We start from the raw sequence: 21622 nt of genomic DNA, 5'->3' as shown, positions 1-21622 counted from the left end.
TAAAGAGATAGAATGGGGCAGTAGCCAGATGGGATACAAGACCCTCACAGAATGGGTAAGTGAGGACTGGGGAGTTCTCTGACCTTGGCTTTTTTCCAGGAGGTGAAAGGCGAGTAGAAAAGGCCTAGGGTGGCCCTAGCTGGGGTTGGGGGTTGGAGGGACCAAGCGAGACTCTGAGACCACAGTCTCAGAGTCTCGCTTGGTCCCTCCCAGAGTCTCGCATGGCCTCCCAGGCCCCCCTGGGCAGGTGCCCAGGGGGGCCTGGGAGGCCACATTTTTTCAAATGAACCAAAAATAAATGAGATTTTTTTGGGGGTATTTTTGGGCAAGGCTATTTTCAGCTTGTTCCATGGTCTTTTTCAGATGTGGCATTCATTTTAAACAAATGCGCATCCCTCATTTTCACTGACTCAGTACGTGCAGTACGCTCAGACCAGTAATCTCTCACTATTGATTAAAGTTCTGTCAATATGTCCTTCCAAACTCTCCACATTCCGTATATTGCTCAAATACTAGTGTAACATTACAGTACAAGAGCTCCCATTCTGTTAGGTGTAAAGGATGCAAAAAGATTCCAAGATTCATCTCAGAATTTTAGATCAGCAGATAATGACTATGAAAGCTAAAGAGAAGAAAACTTAGAGGAAAACTACAACTCTATGAAAACCTAGAGAATAAGAGGCTGCACCTCCTGAAAGTTGGATAAGTAGAGGATCTAGCCTCACTGACATGGGTGAGGTTATGAAAGAGAAAGAGAGAGGTTTATTTCCACTATAGAAATGGCCACAAAGAAGGAAGCCATGGAGTGAGTCCAATGATAAGGGAGACGCCTCAGGACAAAACAAGCAAAAATCTCAATGGAACACAGGTAGGCACTTTTTTTTTTTTTTTTAGTTGTACCATGATACCCAGAGAAATCTGTAGCATGAAACACGTCTTAGTTTATTTGAATGAACTGTGAAAACAGAGTTTACATAGAGCTAATTTAGCTATCTTGAGCTGCAGTGTGAGGGCAGGGCACAGCAGTTTCTTTTGTTTAACATTTATCAGATTGAGTTTAGTCATAGCTATAGAACAAACCAAAACTGTGGTATGAGTGTGATGAAGAGAGTTCAACTTGGACTATATATGGATGTGTTAGAAAAGGTTTCCACAATGAGAAGAAGCTACAGTAATTCTTTTTGTATTTTGAGACTTTAAGGACTGTAATAATGCTGCTTTCACAGGAAACCCTGATTGAAGGGTAGAAAAGTGTATAATTCCTGTTGGACATAAACTTTATAAACTTTATTAAATAGAGCATCCAGAGAAGTCAAACTTCTGGCAGGTGTGAGACTGCTTTAGCATTTAAGAATATATGATTTGCTATCCTGGATCATATCAAAGGTCCACTGAAAGGTTACTGAAAAAATTGACCATTTAGGCCTGCTTTCAGTTTTCTTTTAACTAGTTCTCAATCCACAATAGAACATTGCCTGCTATCTCATGGCTTTTTAATTTCCTCAAGTCTCCATGATGTCCTTTGACTAATAATTTCTGGAAATCCAGATACACTATGGGGCAAATTTTAAAAGCCCTCTGCGCGTAAATCCAGCTGGATTTACATGCGCAGGGGGGTTACATGCGCCGAGCCTATTTTGCATAGGCCCGGCGACGCGCGCAAGCCCAGGACCCGCGTATGTCCCAGGGCTTGAAAAAAGGGACGGGGCATGGGCGGGCATGGGCGGGGCATGGGCATGAACAGAGGCCTCCCTAGGGCCACTCGGCCAGCGTGCAACCTACACCTGCCCAGAGGCAGGCGCAACTTGCTAAATAAAGGATAGCCAGGGAGTTTAGGTAGGGCTGGAGGGCGGGTTATGTAGGGGAAGGTGGCGGGGGGGGGGGGGGGGAAGTTCCCTCCCAGGCCGCTTCAATTTCGGAGCTGCCTTGGAGGGAACAGGGAAAGCCATCAGGGCTCCCCTAGGGCTTGGCGCACGCAAGGTGCACAAGTGTGCACCCCATTGCGTGCGCCGACCCCGGATTTTATAATATGCGCGTGACTGTGCACACATGGACGTGCTCGCACAGCTTTTAAAATCTACCCCATTAGAACTACAAATTAATTTTTCAGTACTTTCAGTACTGTCGGATATATACCATCTGGTTCATGTGATTTTCTACTCTTTAGTTTGTGAATTTGCCCTATTAAATCTTCCATGTTCACTGAGATTTGTTTGAGTTCTTCTGAATCATCACCTTTTAATATCACTTCTGGCTTTGGTATGCCTTACACCTTCCTTGGTAAAGACCAACACAACAAATTCATTTAATCTCTCTGCTATAGCCTTGCTATCCCTTGGTGCCCCTTTTCCCTTCAATCATTCTATGTCCAATTGTCCATTCTATGTCCAATTGTCCAATGATTGAAGGTCCAATTGTCTCCCTGGAAGGCTTTTTGCTTTAAATGTACCTGGAACACACTATCAGACCCATTTAGATTCGACTTACTGAGCATCACGCCCATTTAAATACTGAAACACAGCACACATAGTGGCTCATTGTATAGATATACCATAATTTTTCATATTTGTGATGGATAGTATTGGAACAGTTGCTGAGTCCTCCATGGGGAAGTGATCTATAACCTATGTTAAATCTACTGGAGCAATACTGGATTTCTCATTTGGGCACTGTTACTCCACACAGTTTGTACAATCTTTTAAAGTGGCATTTTCTGCTTTAACATATTTTGTTTTGTTTCATGAATTACAATCACACATTACTCCCCAGTGTCTATAAACATTGCTTATATCATACAAAACACATTGTTAATTTTTAATAAATTTATAATCCCTGTTATTGTAGAAATTAGAATTAAAATTATTGTTTGACATATCAAGGTGTGTTGGAGTAAAAATCACATTTGGAGAGAGACTGTTGGGTTTGTGGCATATTGTGGACTCTTGGTTGAAGTGGCGATGACTCCTCCCATGGGGAGGGGCCCCGTGGGGAACTACGATAGACTAGACTCAATAGCAAGCAGACACAGGGGAAAGGAAGCTTTTTTATACTGCTGTAATGAAGATGATACTTGTCCAAGGAACAGTACTCACAGGATAGCAGCGATGATAGCTTCCTTTGGTAGTCGAGTGAAGAGAAGGACCCGTGGTCCGAGGTACAGGATACCCAGAGCAGGATAGGCCCTTGAGGAGTGAGGACCTAGGAGCACCGAGGGTACCTGGAATAAAGCAGACAAGACCCCTGAGGGATGGTGTCCTGATGGTTAGGCTGAATAACCCCGGAAGGCGAGTTGAAGCGAGGGGCCCCCGAGGAGCGAGTACCCAGAGCTTCAGTAGATAGCGAAATACCTCGAAGGGTAGTGAGGAATCCAAGCGAGCAGCTTAGAAGTGGTCAGAGTAGCAAAACCGAAGACCTTGCTAACTTGTTGTATTGGAGCGGAGCGGAGGTTTAAATACGCGAAGGTACTGACGTCAGGTGGTGGGGCCGCCCCTGAGGGTCCCGCCATGACGTGCTTAAGAACGTGGGCAGCGTGCGCGTACGCACCCTAGAAGGCCTCAGGAAAAGCATGGTGGACAGGGAAGCCCATGCTGGCTCAGAGATGCCGAGGAGTTCGGCAAACAGCAGCAGACGCAGATATCCTTCATCCAAAGGAGGAGGAGAAAGGTAAAAGAGAGGTGAGGCAGAGCGGTCGCAGCCATCTGCGACTGACGGATGCAACAGAGACACACAAACAAATTTTTGAAGACAATATTTCTGAAATAAGGAAATCATTTGTGGGATTATAAATTTATTAAAAATTACCAGTGTGTTTTGTTTTGATTGGTTACATTAATAACTTGATAGAGTCTGAGTTTACTTTTCAGTGTAACGTCATTTCCATTTCCTCCATTGAAAAACCATTTTCTATTTTTCAGTTTAAGATATCCAAGGACTGCCAGTAGAAGAAGGTTCTCTAGGAACTATATGAGTGATCAAGCTGACCCCCCTGAAGCAGATGTGAATCAAAACCCAGCACCATGTCAGGGCTTTTATAGAAATAATCAGCGGCCGCATACAGAATATTAATGGACTTTAACAAGGGCTTCATGGAACAAATAATCAGTGGTTGTTCAAACAAAGCTAAGTGGATATTAAACATTTGCTTTTTATTTGCTGTACTTTTGATTTGGACCTAAACATACATGAACACGTGCAGAACAGTATTAAAACAAGCGCTTAGGCACCCATAGATGCGCGCATGGTATGCAAGTGGTGATACACTGGAATTTTAAATCATGCATGCACTTGCACACATATGATTTAAAATACGCCTACTACATGTAAATGTGCTCTTAATTTTAAGCTGTTACTTGAGCAAATGTTCCATACTTCTCATTTCTTCCTTAGGACATTGCCAGCTTTAATGCATGTATGTAAGCAAGTGGATTTTAAACATGCTCGCAGGAGGGACATCCCCAGGTTTTCCAATTAGTCCACCAGTTTGCCCAGTCAAACTCAAGGCTGTCCTCTGGTTCTTCATCCTACACGCCCCCCCCTTCCCACCCCAGTTGAGCTGGACCCCTCACTCTGCAATGTAAGCCCTAAATGGTGATTTCTGCAGACTTACTCCTCATCTGGAACAGCAGTAATTATATGTGGCTAACAAGCTATGGCCTCCAGTTTTAAAATATGAAGTTTTGTCCATAACTGTTGGCCCTGACCCAGAATGGCCATGCTCAGCCCCTTTTCTGCCCCCTTTTTTTTTTTGTTTGTGCATGTGGATATAGGCAAGTAATTAGCAGTTTTTAAAATCTGTGTTGCACATGCACTGCCAGTTTGAATAGAATGATATCATTGTACATAAATGATGTACATTCACAGTATGCATTTTATGTTCTGCAGAATTGCCTTAGTTGTTACCAATGGCCTACAACATGCATATTGCAGCAGAGAGATAAGATGGCTCCAAAGTATTTTCAGAAAATGCTGAAACATTTGAATAGTAAGTCCCTCATAGAAGGCAAAGAATAGAAAATATGAGGGTTGCCAAGCACTTGTAGCCTGGATTAACCACTGTTGGAAACAGGATGCTGGGCTTGATGGACCCTTGGTCTGACCCAGTATGGCAATTTCTTATGTTCTTATAGTGAGGAGGCAGCTTCTTTCTACCATTACTTTGTCTGTCATTGCTATGCTATCTCTAGTACATACATCTGGGGGTAGACAACTCAGGTCCTTTGATGCCACAAAAAGGGTCTGGATTTTAGGATATCCATAATGAATATAAATTAGATATGTAATAGGGGTGGTATATATATATATATATATATATATATACAAATATCTTATGCATGTTCATTATGGATATCCTGAAAACCAGACCTGTTTACAATACTCAAACCAGAGTTGCCTACCCTTGGAATAGCCTGTATAATTTGTACATTGGTGTGGCATAAATTGAGTGGTTGAGTTGGAATATTCAGAGGATGGTACAACTGATGGTAATAGTGTTAATTATCTGGTCTTTCGTGGTTTTGGTTTGCCTATCCAAGGAGCACTACAGTCATTCTGTAGCTGACCAGTGATCTAGGTTAACATGACTTCTTTGAGCTCATCAACATTTTTTGAAATGCAACGCTCTTTCCTTAGACCTTTGAGGCCACTACAGATTGTGTTATCCAGGCATTACTGTCTCAACATTATAGGGTACTCAGAGTGGGGTTGAGAGGATCCCAATGCATTCTTAAATCTGAGCTGGCAAATCCCTCCCAGGTTCCTCCAATACAACATCTAATACCAGTTCTTCACCTCTTTGCAGAGTCTACTGGTTGAGTGACTTCTGTCATGGGGCAGTGAACTGGAGTTAGGGAGCAACCCCAAAGAAGCAGTGCAGGACCGCAGGGCTGGACTAGGACTAATCTTCTGCCTAACCAACCCCCTGCCTTTCAAGTTGAGCCATTGGGTTCTGGGGGCTGGTAGGATTTGCCTCTGACAGAACATTATGGTGCAGATATAGACTTGAAGCTTATGTGTAGGCTATGAGCTAGGGTCAGGCACTGCTGAAAGTTGAAGTCAGGCACAGGCTGGACCCAGGTATTGGCTGGAAGCTGGATATAGGTACTACCTGGGAGCTGGACACAGGTACTTGCTGGGAGTTAGATAGAGATACTGGCTGGGAGCTGGCTACAGGCTTAGACTGGGGCTAAATACAGAGCATAGACTGGGAGTTGCAACCAGGGACTGACTGAAAGCCAGAACCAGGTACTGAGACAAGTAACTGGACTGGGTGGTACAAGACAGAATAAGGACTGGACAAAGACAGGATTGGACAAGGATAGGGCTCAGACAAGGACTGGACTAGACAGAACAGGCAATAATAAACAGGGAAGCCCAAAAGGGCACAAGACTGGCAAGGAAAACCTAGCAGGCCCAAAGGCCATAAGATAAGGCAGTGAGGCCCAAGGGGCCACAAAGCAAGGTAAGGAAGCCTGGGAGGCCACAGAACAAGGCAAGGAGGCCCAGAAGGTCAAAGAGCTAGGCAAGAGGCTAAGAGAGGCCACAAGGCAAGGCAGAATAATCAAGTTAGAGTGGCCAGGTAGGAGAGCCAAGGTGAATCAATGAAGATACACTGAAGTACTGAGCAGACTGAGTTAAAAGGGCTGAGGCTGAGGCATGATGTGAACAATGAGGGTGCCTGGTGGAAGGAAGGTTGCACAGCAAGCAGAAACTTAGCACAGGAAGACTGCACAGCAGGTGAAACTGCGATAACTTCAGTGGGTAGGGCTTGATCATCATTGGCATGTGTGGCACTGACATCTCCATTCTTCTCTCATTATTGTTTTGTGGTATCTGTAGGATCCACCAGCAGAAGTACTGTATGCATGACAGTTTTAGGATATCCACAAACTTTTAAAACTGGGAAAAATAGATGAATAAGATGAATTATTGGAGCCCATGCATCCTCTTAAATCTGAAAATTCAGGCTAATCTATAGCAAGGCTCCTACCCTGCAGCTCCCTTGTCCTGAAATGAGTGACTTACTAAGTACTCAACTTTCCTTAAAGGTCCTGCCCCCATAATCCTCCTAAATGGTTATGAAAAAGAAGAGAAAGAAGCTTGTGTTATTACATCAGAAAGCTTTTTCCTAAAATGTCCTTGCAAATATTTAATTAAATGTCAAAATAATATATATTATTCAAGCCTGCACAGTTAAGAGGGTTTTTTTTAACTTGATTCTAAGACTGCTCCAAAAGTAAAAACAGAATAACTGTTTATTATATAGCTGTAGTAGACTAAAGTTTGGATTTTTTTTGTTGTTGTTGATCAGTTAGGGTTCAGATCTATGTATGTCTTTCCTTTTTAGGGAGTTACTGTCTAATTATGCAATCCTTCATTTTTCTTGATAATTAGCCTCTGCTGATGAGTTTTCTTTCTTGGATCTTCTGGGAAGAGTGAGCTGTCAGAGAGTTGGCTAAGGGTGTCTCTTCATAATTTTCCACAATTGAATTCCTACCCTAAACAGAGACACAATATTATTGAGTTCCATGTCTCGACCATGCTAAATTTACCCAAGAAACATTTCCATGGTAACTTTCATGCAGATTAGCAAATAGGTTAAAAGCTCCTTTTGCAAATTTTTCCTATGCAGCCCTGCCCAGACATGTCAGCACATTTTTAAGCCGACATTATGAAATCAAGTCTTCTGTGGATGCCCGGTATGGAGTCCATATTTGTCAAACATGGCACAACTACTAGGATCCTGGAACTGCTAGGACCCTGGAACTTTGCCCTGCACATCCTTTACATTTATTAGCTCATTTAGGCAAGTGACATATATGACTGGACATCTTGCTCACTTCCTGATGTATGTTCTCGGACCTGTAGTCAATAATTGCATGTATAAAACCTCCATTCCACAAAAAAAGGTTTATTTAAAATAGTTTCAGAAAATTGCATTTATTTTCTTATATATTTTCTGAGCATGATTGATTGGTATGAGCTCGGGAGAATGGGTTGATGTAGTATATGCAAATGACAGGATGTGCGGATGAGATATGAATGAATGTGAAGGTTATGTTAGAAAAGGTGATAGCCAATGAAGAGGGGTGTGAAAACCAGAAGCTGGAGCCAGGAGCCAGGAGCCAGGAGACCAGATGCAGGAGACAGATGCAAGAGGCCAGGAACCAGGAGAGCAGATGCAGGAGATTGAAGACTGAAAGCCAGATGCAGGAGACAGGAGAATGTTGCATTTGGTGGCCCACGGGCTCCCCCTCACTGACCACTGCCTGCTTTTGGACATCCTTGAATGCTGCCTGTGACTGACCACTCCCTGCCTCCTGGACATTCTTGAAAACCACCTGCCCCTAAACCCAGCCTGCTCTCTGATTCGGCTGCATTACCCATCTGACCTCCAGTAGAGGCCCTGCCGGCTCCAGCATCCAAAGGTTCAACCCAAGGTGGATCTCTGCCTCATCCAACTCCACCTGCTGATGATGGGGATCTACAGGGCTCCTTCCTGCAAGTTGCACCAACTCCAGCTTAGTCTAAGGGTCCATGCCTGCAACACAGAACATTTAGATGACATCTTTATATGGAGCACTTCCATTCTCAATAAATCAACCTCAGACCACTTACTCTGAAAGAATAATTCTAGAACCAGCTTTTGTCTACTGCACACACAGGTATATTGTTTTCAGCAGCAACTCTGTCAGCTTCTCAGGCAGGGGAGCTACATTCAGCAGTATGGCCAATGCTACCAGTTTTCTTTATAATGTTAATATCACTTCATGGCATATATCCCATCATGTAGGCACAGGGACTCTTCAGCCAGGACAAGCCCAGCTGCAAAGATGACAGAACACAGGAAACCCTGACAAGGGCAACTCTCCTGTGTTGCTGTTCATTTATTGCCTCCTCTAGACTTCTTGGCAGGGGGCTCCTGTGATTCTCTGTTGACACATGGCCAGATAGACTGAGACTTTATTTAGGTGTTATTGAGGTTGAAGCTAGACTGGGGCTGCCTGTTGAAATGCTTGCATTGTTTGGAGAATGGTTTAAGTTTTCACTGCAGGGGTGAAGCTAGTGTTTAATTTGTTCACAGAAGCAGTTAGTATGTTCAATCCTTGAGAAAGAGTTAGGGTTTGCTGCTGTTGGACCTTGTGCATCTTTTACATTTCTCTGTAAGCTATGTGCTACCTTGCAGATTGAGATCTTCTTGAATGTTGGCCATGGTGACTTCTGTAAACTTTGTGTGGAAGCCGTGGTTGTTATCCAATTGCATAGGCCCAAAGGTCACCGGGAGCTGGAAAAGAGTGTCCGAGTGAAGTGCAAGGGTCAAAAAGAATGGTCAGGCAGGTAGTGGTCAGTTCCAGGTGGCAGGTAGAAGAATGGTCAGGTAGGTAGTGGTCTGTTCCAGGCGGCAGGCAGAAGATTGGTCAGGCAGGCAGAGGTCAGTACCAAGAAGTCAGTCCAGATAGGTACTACCTGAGAAGAACATGGGAGCAGGAGACACTGGAACATGAAGGCAAACTCACTACACCAATGGTGTCGACCCGATTGCCAAGGCATGGATCAGGGGTTTGAGCCCTGCCTTATATATGGAAGGCTGATGACGTCATCGGGGCGTGCCTCCCGAAGGTTTCCCGTGCTGGGTCCTTTAAGTATAGTGAGGTCGGTTGCGCACATGCCTAGGGTTGGGACCGAGCTGGCTGAGGACGTGGAGCCCCGATGGGAGGTCCGCTGTGAGGCCTGTAGAGACAGGGACATCAAGGGAGGCCGCAGTGAGCGACAGGGACATCGGGGGTTAGCAGCAGATGGTAAGTCTGTACTAGTGAATGGTAATGCCAGGTGAACAGGCCCGGTCGCAGCACCCATGAGCCCGGGACACACAACAGTACCTCCCCTTTCTAGGCCTCCCCCTTACCGGCTTAAAATTTCTCTGGATGGTCCCTTTGGAAGGTCTGGAGCAAGGCCTTGTCGTAGATATGTTGAGAGGGTTTCCAGGAATTCTACTCCGGGCTGAAACCCTCCCATGACAGGAGGTACTCCCAATGGCCTCTTTGGCGCCGGACATCTAAAACTTCTTTTACCTGTAGGGTGTTTTCTGGCTCAGTAGCGAGTTGTGTAGGCGAAGGAGGCCTTCAAGAAGGCCAGGACAAGACCAACGGTTTCAACAGTGTCAGAGGTGACATGAGTGTTGTGGGATAATTCCACCCAAGACAGAAGGTCAGACCAATTATCTTGTTGGTCATTGGCGTATGACTGTAGAAAAGTTTTTAAGGAATGATTCGTCCTCTCAGCTTGGCCATTATCTTGCAGATGATAGGCTAAGGTTAGGTTTAGTGTAATATTAAACTTCTTATAAAGGGATCTCCAATATTTGGCAGCAAATTGAGGGCCTCGGTCAGAGATGATTTCCTTTGGGAGTCCATGCAGGCAAAAAACATTGGTCAGGAAGAGTTTAGCTAGTTCTGGAGCTAAAGGGAGACCAGGCAGTGGGACAAAATGGGCCATCTTTGAGAAACGATCCATGAACACCCAGATGACAGTATTACCTTTGGAAGGCGGTAGATCTACGATAAAGTCAGTAGCGAGGCTTGACCAGGGTTCCGTGGGTACAGGAAGAGGTTGGAGGAGGCCCCATGGGTGGCCAGTCAGAGGTTTCTGTTGCGGACAAACTGGACAGGAGTCCACAGTCACGAGAGTACTTTAACATGGCAGGCCACCAATAATGCCTTTGAAGCATCGAGAGTCCGGGTTTGTCTGGGGTGAGCAGCTAGCTTAGAGTTGTGTGCCCAACGGAGCACACACTCATGGAAATAGCAGGGTACCACCATCTTTCCAGCTGGTACCATGGTGGTAACTTTAATGGATATGCAGGTGGGGTCGATGATGTGCCTAGGAGTCTCGGGTGTATTCTCTGGCTCAACAGAGCAAGAAAGTGCATCTGTCCAAAGGTTTTTAGTTGCTGGGCAATAGTGGAGCTCAAAGTTGAAGAGTTCAAAAAACAAAGCCCAGCAAGCTTGTCTAGGATTAAGTAATTGAGCTTCCTTTAGATGTTTTAGGTTCTTGTGGTCAGTAAATATTTTGAACTTGTGTTGTGCCCCTTCCAACCACCGGTGCCATTCCTGGAGGGTAAGTTTCACTGCTAGGAGTTCACGATCCCCTACAGTGTAATTTTGTTCAGTGGGGGAGAATTTTTGTGAGTAGAAGGAACATGGTACTAATGTTCCTTTAGTGGAGTATTGTCTTAGAACCACTCCAGCTCCGATGGCGGACACATCATCTTCGACAATGAAGGGACGGTTAGGATCCAGATGGCGTAGACATGGGCCAGAATAGAAGGCTTCCTTCATGGCCTGGAATGCTGACTGAGCCTTGGGACTCCACACTCGGAGGTTGCATTCCTTCCTAGTCATGGCAGTAAGTGGAGTTGCTAGGGAGCAGTTAGCAATCAAGTTTCGATAATAGATTGTAAATCCAAGGAATTTTTGCAGGGCGCGGAGGCCCACTGGTTGCGGCCAGTCTCGGATACCTTGGAGTTTATCAGGGTCCATGGTGAAGCCACGGTTGGAAATGATGTATCCTAAAAATGGGAGACTGAGTTGTTCAAAAATACCCTTTTTTAATTTCGCATAGGTGATGCTCTCTGAGGCGTTGGAGGACTGTTTGGACGTGGGAATGATGGAACTTTAGATCTTTGGAGAATATTAGTATATCATCTAGATATACTATGACAAAGGAGTACAAACGGTACTGAAAGATCTCATTCTTTAAGCATTGGAACACTGCAGGGGCATTGCAAAGCCCAATGGGCATTACTACATACTCGTAGTGGTCGTCCCTTGTATTGTATCTGAAGAATTTTAATGATATCTTCCATAATGAAGTTGCCACTCACCCCAGGATCAATAAGGGCGTTGGTAGCAAAGGATCGTGTCTCCCCTAGCAGGGAGATAGGGAGCAATAGTTGAGGGCCAGAAACAGTAGTGCCCAAGCTCAGGACCCCTGCCGGGCTCAGGCTATGGAGTTTCCCAGATGCACGGGGCAGGTTTGAAGAAGGTGTCCAGAACTACCACAATATAAACAGAGACCTGCCTTTCTGCATTGGAGACATTCCTCTGGGGTCAAACAACCACGATTGATTTGCATGGGCTCCTCAGGTGGCTGAGGAGCCGGTAAGGCTTTCAATGGGCTCGCTGTAGTTGGTCATGGAGTAGGAGCTCGGAGAGCCTTTACCTCTTGCTGATGTTGTCGGAGACGGTAGTCAATTCTACCAACCAGGGAGATCAATTCTTCCAGAGAGAAAGGGATTTCACGGGTGGCCAGTTCGTCCTTAAGGGCTGGAGATAGTCCTTCAAGGTAGAATGCCCTTAAGCAGTTCTCTTGCCAACCTAGTTCAGTAGTGAGTGTTTTGAATTCTACTGTGTTCTGAATTCTACTGTTACTGTTACTATTGCTCCCTTTTACAGTAGTATAAATATTTAACTATTTTATGAGCCCCTACTGGGCCCTCTCTCATTTTCTCGCTCTCTCTCTCTATATTTTACATTGTGGTAAAATAGCTATGTGGTACCTGGAAAATTACCCTAACCATGCCCCTTTAGTGAATCAAGTACTAAGTTAGACCTGCTATTAAGCACTTTTAGATAGCCAAATATATTCAATGGCATAGCTGTGCCATGGAATGTCCCTGCTAAGTTAGACGGATATGTTTATCTGTCTCCCAATTTTTTTCCTGACTTCACCCATCCCCAGAACTCTTCTACTGTAATGAAATTATACATATTGTGGAAATATACATGCAATTTTACCTGCATACAGAGTGGGAAATTTTTACATAGGTAATTAACATAATTAAAATTATTTTTCTCCAGAGAAATCTTTATGAAAATTGCCCTCATGGAGACCAAGCTTCCCTGAAACCTTTTACAATTCTTCCATATGGACTTTAATACAAATACAATAAATCAGTAAGTAGTAGAGTCAAATTTAAATCTTTTTTGAGAATGTAGCTTGATATCAATGTCTGCAACTAAAATTAATCCCTTCAAACCAATATTTTTTCACCCAGTCTGCCTTTCAGAAATGAGTTAATATTGAATGCATGCACTACCTCATTATCTCATAAATCTTGAGAGATAGATTTAATGATCAGAAATCAAGTTGTTTATTAAGATGACCTTTTTATCCACAGGAAATTGCTAATTATAACCTGGCAAAATTAAAAGCTTCTAATGAAAAGCAAGTATAAAATGAAATGTTGACCTTCTGAAAGGAAAGAGAGACTTATTTAACATGTCAAAGGTTAACCTATTTTTCCCATATCAAAATAAGAGTTCATCAGTTAGAATTACTTTGGCATTGATTCCATTCCAGAGAACAATTAAAAAAACAGTATATGTTTGCTTATAATGCAATGGTTCTAATAAAATAAAATGTTAGTAAGGCACAGACAGTATAGTTACAGTTTAATTGAACAGTGAAGTTGATATCTACCAGTTCCTACAGCTATGATCCTGGGGGAATTCTGCACAAAAAATTACACATTGTGCACATAGTATTATACAATTATGTAGAAAATTTGTACAGATAATAATATAATCACTGTTTTTGAATAATAATTAATTTACATTATTATACAAAGTTATTACTCAATAAAACAGATTTTTAAAAAATGTTTTGTAAATAATTTTTACCTTTTATGACCTGGCTGCTCCAGATTGCTCTCACTCTTCCCCAGATTCAGTGACCCTCCCCAGCTCTCTCCCGTTTATTGTCTTCTCCCCTTCTCCTTGCTTTATCTCTCCTCCCCTCAATTCAATCTCCCTGTTCGCTTTCTAGCTCCCTGTCTTTCAATGTTGTCCCCTCTCCCATCCCTTTCCACATCCAGGTTTCTCTCTCTCTGCCCTAGCAGGTTCACATCCCGCTCTCTTTCTCTTTTCAAACCCCAAGAAGAAGTTAAGCTCACTGTGTCTGTCTTCCTAAGACTTAGATACCCTACCTCCCTGTTGTGACCACGATGTGGGTTGTGGACCCTTGGCCTGAGTTGGGATTGTCACTACCTGGGAGGAAGACTAACCACAGGTTCCCAACATCAGGAGGCGAGGCTGACAGATGACAGGTGCCGATGGCGGATGCTTCACCTCTACTAACCCCATTCCCCTCAGGTTGAGCCCTTTGGATCCGGGGGGCCGGCTGGACTTAGGTGGGCCCTTGTGAAGAAGCTCTGATGAGCGATGATCTGAAGTCCTGGGCTAGCAGCAAGCAAGAGGTGTGAGGTCCGATCTGAGGTCCAGTGTAGGCGGTGAGCAAGAGGCATGAGGTCTGATGCAAAGTCCAGGGCTGGCGGAAAATAAGAGGCGTGAGGTCCGATCTGAAGTCCAGGGCAGGTGGTGAGCAAGAGGCATGAAGACCAGTCTGAAGTCAAAGCCAGGAGAATCTGTCTGAGGGAATGGAGAAGGAGCGGGAATCAGATGAGGAGGTAGGAGCAGGAGCAGGCACAAGGAAGACCGGAACAGGAACTCAGGAGACGGGACCAGGAGTAGAGGAGATAGGAACACAGGAACAAGCACGGTGACAGAAGCACAGCCAAAGCAGACCTATTGTCAAGTTGCCAGAGGAACATCAGGACTAGGTATTTAATGGGCAGAGCCCTGATGTCAGGGAGAAGGGCCGGTGGCGTCTCCCCAGAAGGTGTGCGCATGTGCCTAAGGCAGGGAGTCGGCCAGGAGCAGCGCTGGTGGCGTCCTGCACACCAGCTGGCCCGCACTGGCATTTAGCAGCACCGGAGGCTCTCCAGCCTCAGGAAAACCACGCAGGAAGAGGGCCCGTCCCAGGCCCGGGGCATGAGTATAACAGTACCCCCCCCCCCTCCTAGGCCCCCCTCCAGGTGGTTTTGGCTTTTTGTGGTGAGAAGTGTGGAATTCTAGTAGCAGATTTTTATCTAGGATGTTGGTGGTGGGTTCCCAGGAATTTTCCTCTGGGCCAAAACCCCTCCCAAGCAAGAAGGTACTTCCATCTATGACCCCGCTTTCTTATATCCAGAACATCCCAGACTTGATAGGTAGTGTTGTCAGACTGTATTGGGACCCGTCATGGTTCCGGTTGTTTTCTGGAGGGCCAGGAGAACACCAAGGGTTTCAGGAGCGAGACGTAAAAGGAGTTGTGGATCTGTAGTGATGGGGGCAAGTGAAGCTGGAATCTGATAGGACCCAAGAGTCGAAGGATTGGGAATAGTCCAATATATCGTGGAGCAAGGCGCATGGGCGGTAGTTTAAGGTGGATATTTTGGTTGCTGAGCCAGACCTTTTTACCTGGCCTGAACTGAGGCGCCGGTCTTTGATGGGCATCTGTCATTTTCTTGGCCCTGTGATTGGCCTCTTGTTGAAGTCATTGGGTATTCTTCCAAAGAGTGTGTGGCTCTTGGGCCTTCAGCTGAGCCACTGGAGATGGTACCACTAATGGTACTGGCAGTGGAGGAAGAGGCTGTCAGCCATATACCAGGTGGAAAGGAGAAGTCTTAGTGGCTGAGGAGACGTGAGAATCCAATGCGAATTTTGCCCAAGGCAGGAGGGATGCCCAATCGTTCTGATGTGCATTGACATAACTATGAAGGAACTGTTTCAGGGTTCGATGGGTCCTCTCCTCTTCTCCATTAGCTTGCGGGTGATAGGCCATGATGAAGTATAGCGAAATATTAAACTTTCTACAGAGAGCTTTCCAAAACCTGGCCGTAAATTGCATTCCACGATCAGAAACAATATGCTGGGGAAGACCATGGAGGTGGAAGGTGTGTTGAACAAAATGTTGTGCCAACTGCAGAGCTGAGGGAAGAGTAGGCAGGGCGACAATGTGTGTCATTTTGGAGAACTGGTCTACTATTGTCCATATGACAGTGTTGAGGTCAGAGGGTGGAAAGTCTACCACAAAATTGTGGTGATGTGTGACCATGGCTCCGTGGGCACTAGAAGGGGTTGTAGTAGGCCCTAGGGTCATCCTGCAAGAGGTTTTTGCTGAGCACAGTCCACACAAGAATCCACATAGTCACTTACGTCATGTCTGGTCATGGGCCACCTGTAGAGCGTTGTAGAGCAGCTAGCGTACGAGCTCTCCTGGGATGACCCTCAGTGCGTGCATCATGGGCCTATTGCAGGGCGGTGTTCTGAAGTCAGCGAGGGACAATCTTCTTCCCCAAAGGCACGGTGGTGGTAGTGGAGAGGATGACCCGAGCCGGATCGATGATATGGTGAGGGGGCACTTTGACGTCCTCAGGGATAAAGGAATGAGAGAGGGCGTCTGCCTTGAGATTTTTAGAAATGGGACAGTAGCGCAGACAGAAATTGAAACGGGAGAAGAAGAGGGCCCCGTGGGCATGACGCGGATTCAATCTCTTGGCTTGGTGTAGGTACTCTAAGTTTTTATGGTCCACGTATATAATGATGGGATATTGTGCCCCCTCGAGCCAAGGCTGCCATTCCTCCAGAGCGAGTTTAACCACCAGGAGCTTCTTCTCGCCAATCCCATAGCGTTCTGCAGGAGTAAATTGTTTGGAGTAGAAGGAGCATGAATGAAGAGTGCCCATTGGAGAATGCTGGCTCAGTACTGACCCCATGCCCACCGAAGAGGCATCCACTTCAATTAAAAAAGGGCATGATGGATAGGGATGCCGGAGTCAAGATTCCTGGAGGAAGGCAGTTTTTAGGCATTGAAAAGCCAATATGGCCACAGCAGGCCACTGCTTCGGATTCGCTGCCTTGCGGGTCAAACCGGTGAGAGGAACCACTAGTTTTGCATAGTTATGGATAAAAGTCCGGTAATAATTAGCAAACCCTAAGAAGCGCTGCAGGGCCTGCAGGCCGACTGGTTGGGGCCAGTTCAGATGGACTGAATCAAATCACGGTGAACCTAGAAGATGTGGTAGGCCTGATTGACAAACTGAAGAGTAGTAAATCACCTGGACCGGATGGTATACACCCCAGAGTTCTGAAGGAACTAAAAAATGAAATTTCAGACCTATTAGTAAAAATTTGTAACTTATCATTAAAATCATCCATTGTTCCTGAAGAATGGAGGATAGCAAATGTAACCCCAATATTTAAAAAGGGCTCCAGGGGCGATCCGGGAAACTACAGACCGGTTAGCCTGACTTCAGTGCCAGGAAAAATAGTGGAAAGTGTTCTAAACATCAAAATCACAGAACATATAGAAAGACATGGTTTAATGGAACAAAGTCAGCATGGCTTTACCCAGGGCAAGTCTTGCCTCACAAATCTACTTCACTTTTTTGAAGGAGTTAATAAACATGTGGATAAAGATGAACCGGTAGATATAGTATACTTGGATTTTCAGAAGGCGTTTGACAAAGTTCCTCATGAGAGGCTTCTAGGAAAAGTAAAAAGTCAAGGGATAGGTGGCAATGTCCTTTCGTGGATTGCAAACTGGCTAAAAGACAGGAAACAGAGAGTAGGATTAAATGGGCAATTTTCTCAGTGGAAGGGAGTGGACAGTGGAGTGCCTCAGGGATCTGTATTGGGACCCGTACCTTTCAATATATTTATGAATGATCTGGAAAGAAATACGACGAGTGAGATAATCAAATTTGCAGATGACACAAAATTGTTCAGAGTAGTTAAATCACAAGCAGATTGTGATAAATTGCAGGAAGACCTTGTGAGACTGGAAAATTGGGCATCCAAATGGCAGATGAAATTTAATGTGGATAAGTGCAAGGTGATGCATATAGGGAAAAATAACCCATGCTATAATTACACAATGTTGGGTTCCATATTAGGTGCTACAACCCAAGAAAGAGATCTAGGTGTCATAGTGGTTAACACATTGAAATTGTCGGTACAGTGTGCTGCGGCAGTCAAAAAAGCAAACAGAATGTTGGGAATTAATAGAAAGGGAATGGTGAATAAAACGGAAAATGTCATAATGCCTCTGTATTGCTCCATGGTGAGACCGCACCTTGAATACTGTGTACAATTCTGGTCGCCGCATCTCAAAAAAGATATAATTGCGATGGAGAAGGTACAGAGAAGGGCTACCAAAATGATAAGGGGAATGGAACAACTCCCCTATGAGGAAAGACTAAAGAGGTTAGGACTTTTCAGCTTGGAGAAGAGACGACTGAGGGGGGATATGATAGAGGTGTTTAAAATCATGAGAGGTCTAGAACGGGTAGATGTGAGTCGGTTGTTTACTCTTTCGGATAGTAGAAAGACTAGGGGGCACTCCATGAAGTTAGCATGGGGCACATTTAAAACTAATAGGAGAAAGTTCTTTTTTACTCAACGCACAATTAGACTCTGGAATTTGTTGCTGGAGGATGTGGTTAGTGCAGTTAATATAGCTGTGTTTAAAAATGGATTGGATAAGTTCTTGGAGGAGAAAGTTCACTTAGAGAATAGCCACTGCCATTAGCAATGGTTACATGGAATAGACTCAGTTTTTGGGTACTTGCCAGGTTCTTATGGCCTGGATTGGCCACTGTTGGAAACAGGATGCTGGACTTGATGGACCCTTGGTCTGACCCAGTATGGCATTTTCTTTTGTTCTTATGTTCTTAGCTAACAAAGCACTTCTTACAATTCCATCAATAAAAACAGCAAGACCCACACAAGTAAGAGAAAGAGCTCTATCGCTGGCAGGACCCACACTATGGAACACCATGCCTTTAGAATTAAGGTTACAAAGCGACAACAAATCCTTTCGAAAAAACCTAAAAACTTGCTTATTTAAGCAAGCCTATAAAAGAGAGTAGGGGAATAGTGAAGCCGGTGAAGTGCGAGATATGAACAAAAGCGATACGCGTGTAGATGTATTTAATTTATTTTTTATATTACTTTGTCTGATCATCCATCACTATAAGATAAAGTGACACTGATAAAGTTAGCATTGCTTATAATTCCGAAAAAAAAAACACCATACACTATCTTATCACACTACATTTATCTTATTAAAAAAAAACTATGTACCGGACCGATATGGCACTTGTGTAAAGTAACGTTTCAGCATCATTATTTGTTTGTGGCTATTGAAAACCGTTGTGACGGAAACTACTAAACGATGGTATAGAAAAGACTTAAATAAATAAATAAATAAATAAATAAATAAATAGGGACGATGGGGTGGTAGGATATCCGCCCCTTGTTTTGAGAAGACATCTGCGTAGGAGGCATAGTGGTCTGGTAGACCAACAGGAGCCAGAGCAGTGGAGAGACAGCACTGAGTGGACGGTGTCTTCAGGCAAGAGTTGTGGCATGAGGGTCCCCACTGTGACAATTGCCTGGAAGTCCACTCAAATTGAGGGGAGTGTTCCGGAGCCAGGGTAGCCCCAGGACTTTGGGGTGGATGGCACGGTCCAGGATGTGAAAAGTGATGCTTTCCTCATGAAGGGCACCAGTGTGCAGAGTGACCGGTATAATGGTATGGGTGATCCTCCCCGGCAGGGGCCCACCCGAGATCGAAGAAATTATCAGCAGCGTTGGAACAAGACAGGTGGGAATCCACAGGTGCTGGACCAGTTGTTTGAGAATGAAGTTACCACCTGAGCCGGAGTCAACTAGAGCCAGAGTGAGAAAATCCTTTTCATCGACGATGATGACTGGTAGTGTAAGCGGGAGAGTAGGAGAAGTGAGAAGTTAGGCCCATGAAAAGTCCCTTGACTTGACCTAGGACCGGAAGTTTCCTGGGTACACCGGGCAATGGGCGAGAAGATGCCCTGCTCCTCCGGAGTACAAGCAGAGTCCTGCACGACGTTGTTGGAGGCGTTCTTCGGGAGTCAAACGACTGCGGTCCAACTACATAGGTTCTTTGAGAGTATCCCTGGGGGCAGCAGATACTGACTTGGGAGAAGGTGAATGGCGAGAGGGCAGAGATGTAGGTAGAAGTTTCCTAGAGGCTGATAATTCCTGGGACCTCTCCTGGAGTAGGCGGACTACAAAGTCTGTAAGGGGACGGGACCCTTGACGCAGGTGCAGCAAGGTGCTACTGGAGTCCGTCTGCTGTCCAGAGTCATTGAAGATGGTTTGGAACAATGAAAGAAAGGCTTGAAGATCCTCCAGATCTGGATCGGCTCGCATCCAAAGTGGGGAGGCCCAGGCCAGGGCCTTACCATCCAAAAGGGAGAGCATGTAGGTGGTTTTGGTGAGGTCCATGGGAAAGAGAGTGGACTGTAGAGAAAAGTGCATGTGGTACTGATTAATGAAGCCGCGACACAGCTAGGGGTCCCTGGCAAAGTGTGGAGGAGCTGGGAGCATAGGACCAGTTGTGTGGATGGCAAGGGAGGCAAGAGATACCCAGCGGGAGTGGCGGATGCCCCCTGTTGGTTTGAGGACACCAGGCACTGGCTGAGGCATTCCACCACCGAGGCTAGGGACTCAAGGACCTTCTGCTGTTCTAGGATCTTCTGGGCAAGGCCTGGTATGGCCTGTTGGGCGGAGGCCTCTGCCGGGTCCATGGACTTGACAAACTGTTGTGACCACGATGTTGGTTGTGGACCCTTGGCCTGAGTTGGAATTGTCTCTACCTGGAAGGAAGACCAACCACAGGTTCCCAACGTCAGGAGGCAAGGCTGACATGCGACAGGTGCTGATGGCGGATGCGTCACCACTACCAACCCTGTTCCCTGCAGGTTGAGCCCTTGGGTTCCAGGGGCTGGCTGGACTTAGGTGGGCCCCTGTAAAGAAGCTCCGAAGAGCGATGATCCGAAATCCTGGGCTAGCAGCAAGCATGAGGTGTGAGGTCAGATCCGAAGTCCAGGGCAGGCAGCGAGCAAGAGGCATGAGGTCCGATCCAAAGTCCAGGGCTGGCAGCAAGCAAGAGGCGTGAAGTCCAGTCTGAAGTCAAAGCCAGGAAGTTCCGCCCAAGGGAAAGGAGAAGGAGTGGGAACTGGATGAGGAGGCAGGAGCAGGCACAAGGAAGACTGGAACAGGAACTTGGGAGACGGGACGAGGAGTACAAGAGACAGGAACAAGCTCAGCGCCAGAAGCACAGCCAAAGCAGACTTATTACCAAGTCACCGGAGGAATGTCCGGTCTGAGTATTTAAAGGGCAGATCCCTGACGTCAGGGGGAAGAGCTGGCCGTGTCTCCCTGCCGCGGGCCCTTTAAATCTCCCCAGAAGGCGCGCGTGCGCGCCTAAGGCAGGGAGTCAACCCGGAGCGGTGCTGGCGGCGTCCTGCATGCCGGCAGGCCCACGCCAGCATTTAGCAGTGACAGAGGCCCTCTGGCCTTGGGAAAATCGCACAGGAGGAGGATCCGGCCTGGGCCCGGGCCATGAGTATAACTAAACATGCCCCAGTTCTCTCCACAATACTTGGTAAGACCCCAGCTTTCTCTCTCTCTACACTCAAAGCTTGAACCCCTCCTGAACATTCTCTGCTCTCCCAGCAACCCCCTGCCCCACCAAATTTCTCTCTCTGCCCCTAAGGCTTGAACCCTTTCCCATAACTTAGCTAATGTGGACCCTAACATGGCCACTACGTGTCACTGTTGAATGTTGACTGAGACTCCTCCTCTCTCCCACAAGGGCTGTGAATGATCTCTCTACAGCTTTCCCAGTCTTGGCTGGCCCAAGGAGCAAAACCTGACCGAAGAATTGACTCCAGTATTTCCTTGTGTCAGCATATAGCACTGCA

This window comes from Rhinatrema bivittatum, chromosome 1, assembly GCF_901001135.1.
Source record: "Rhinatrema bivittatum chromosome 1, aRhiBiv1.1, whole genome shotgun sequence".
Classification (NCBI taxonomy): Eukaryota; Metazoa; Chordata; class Amphibia; order Gymnophiona; family Rhinatrematidae; genus Rhinatrema; species Rhinatrema bivittatum.
This window is presented reverse-complemented; position numbering follows the sequence as displayed.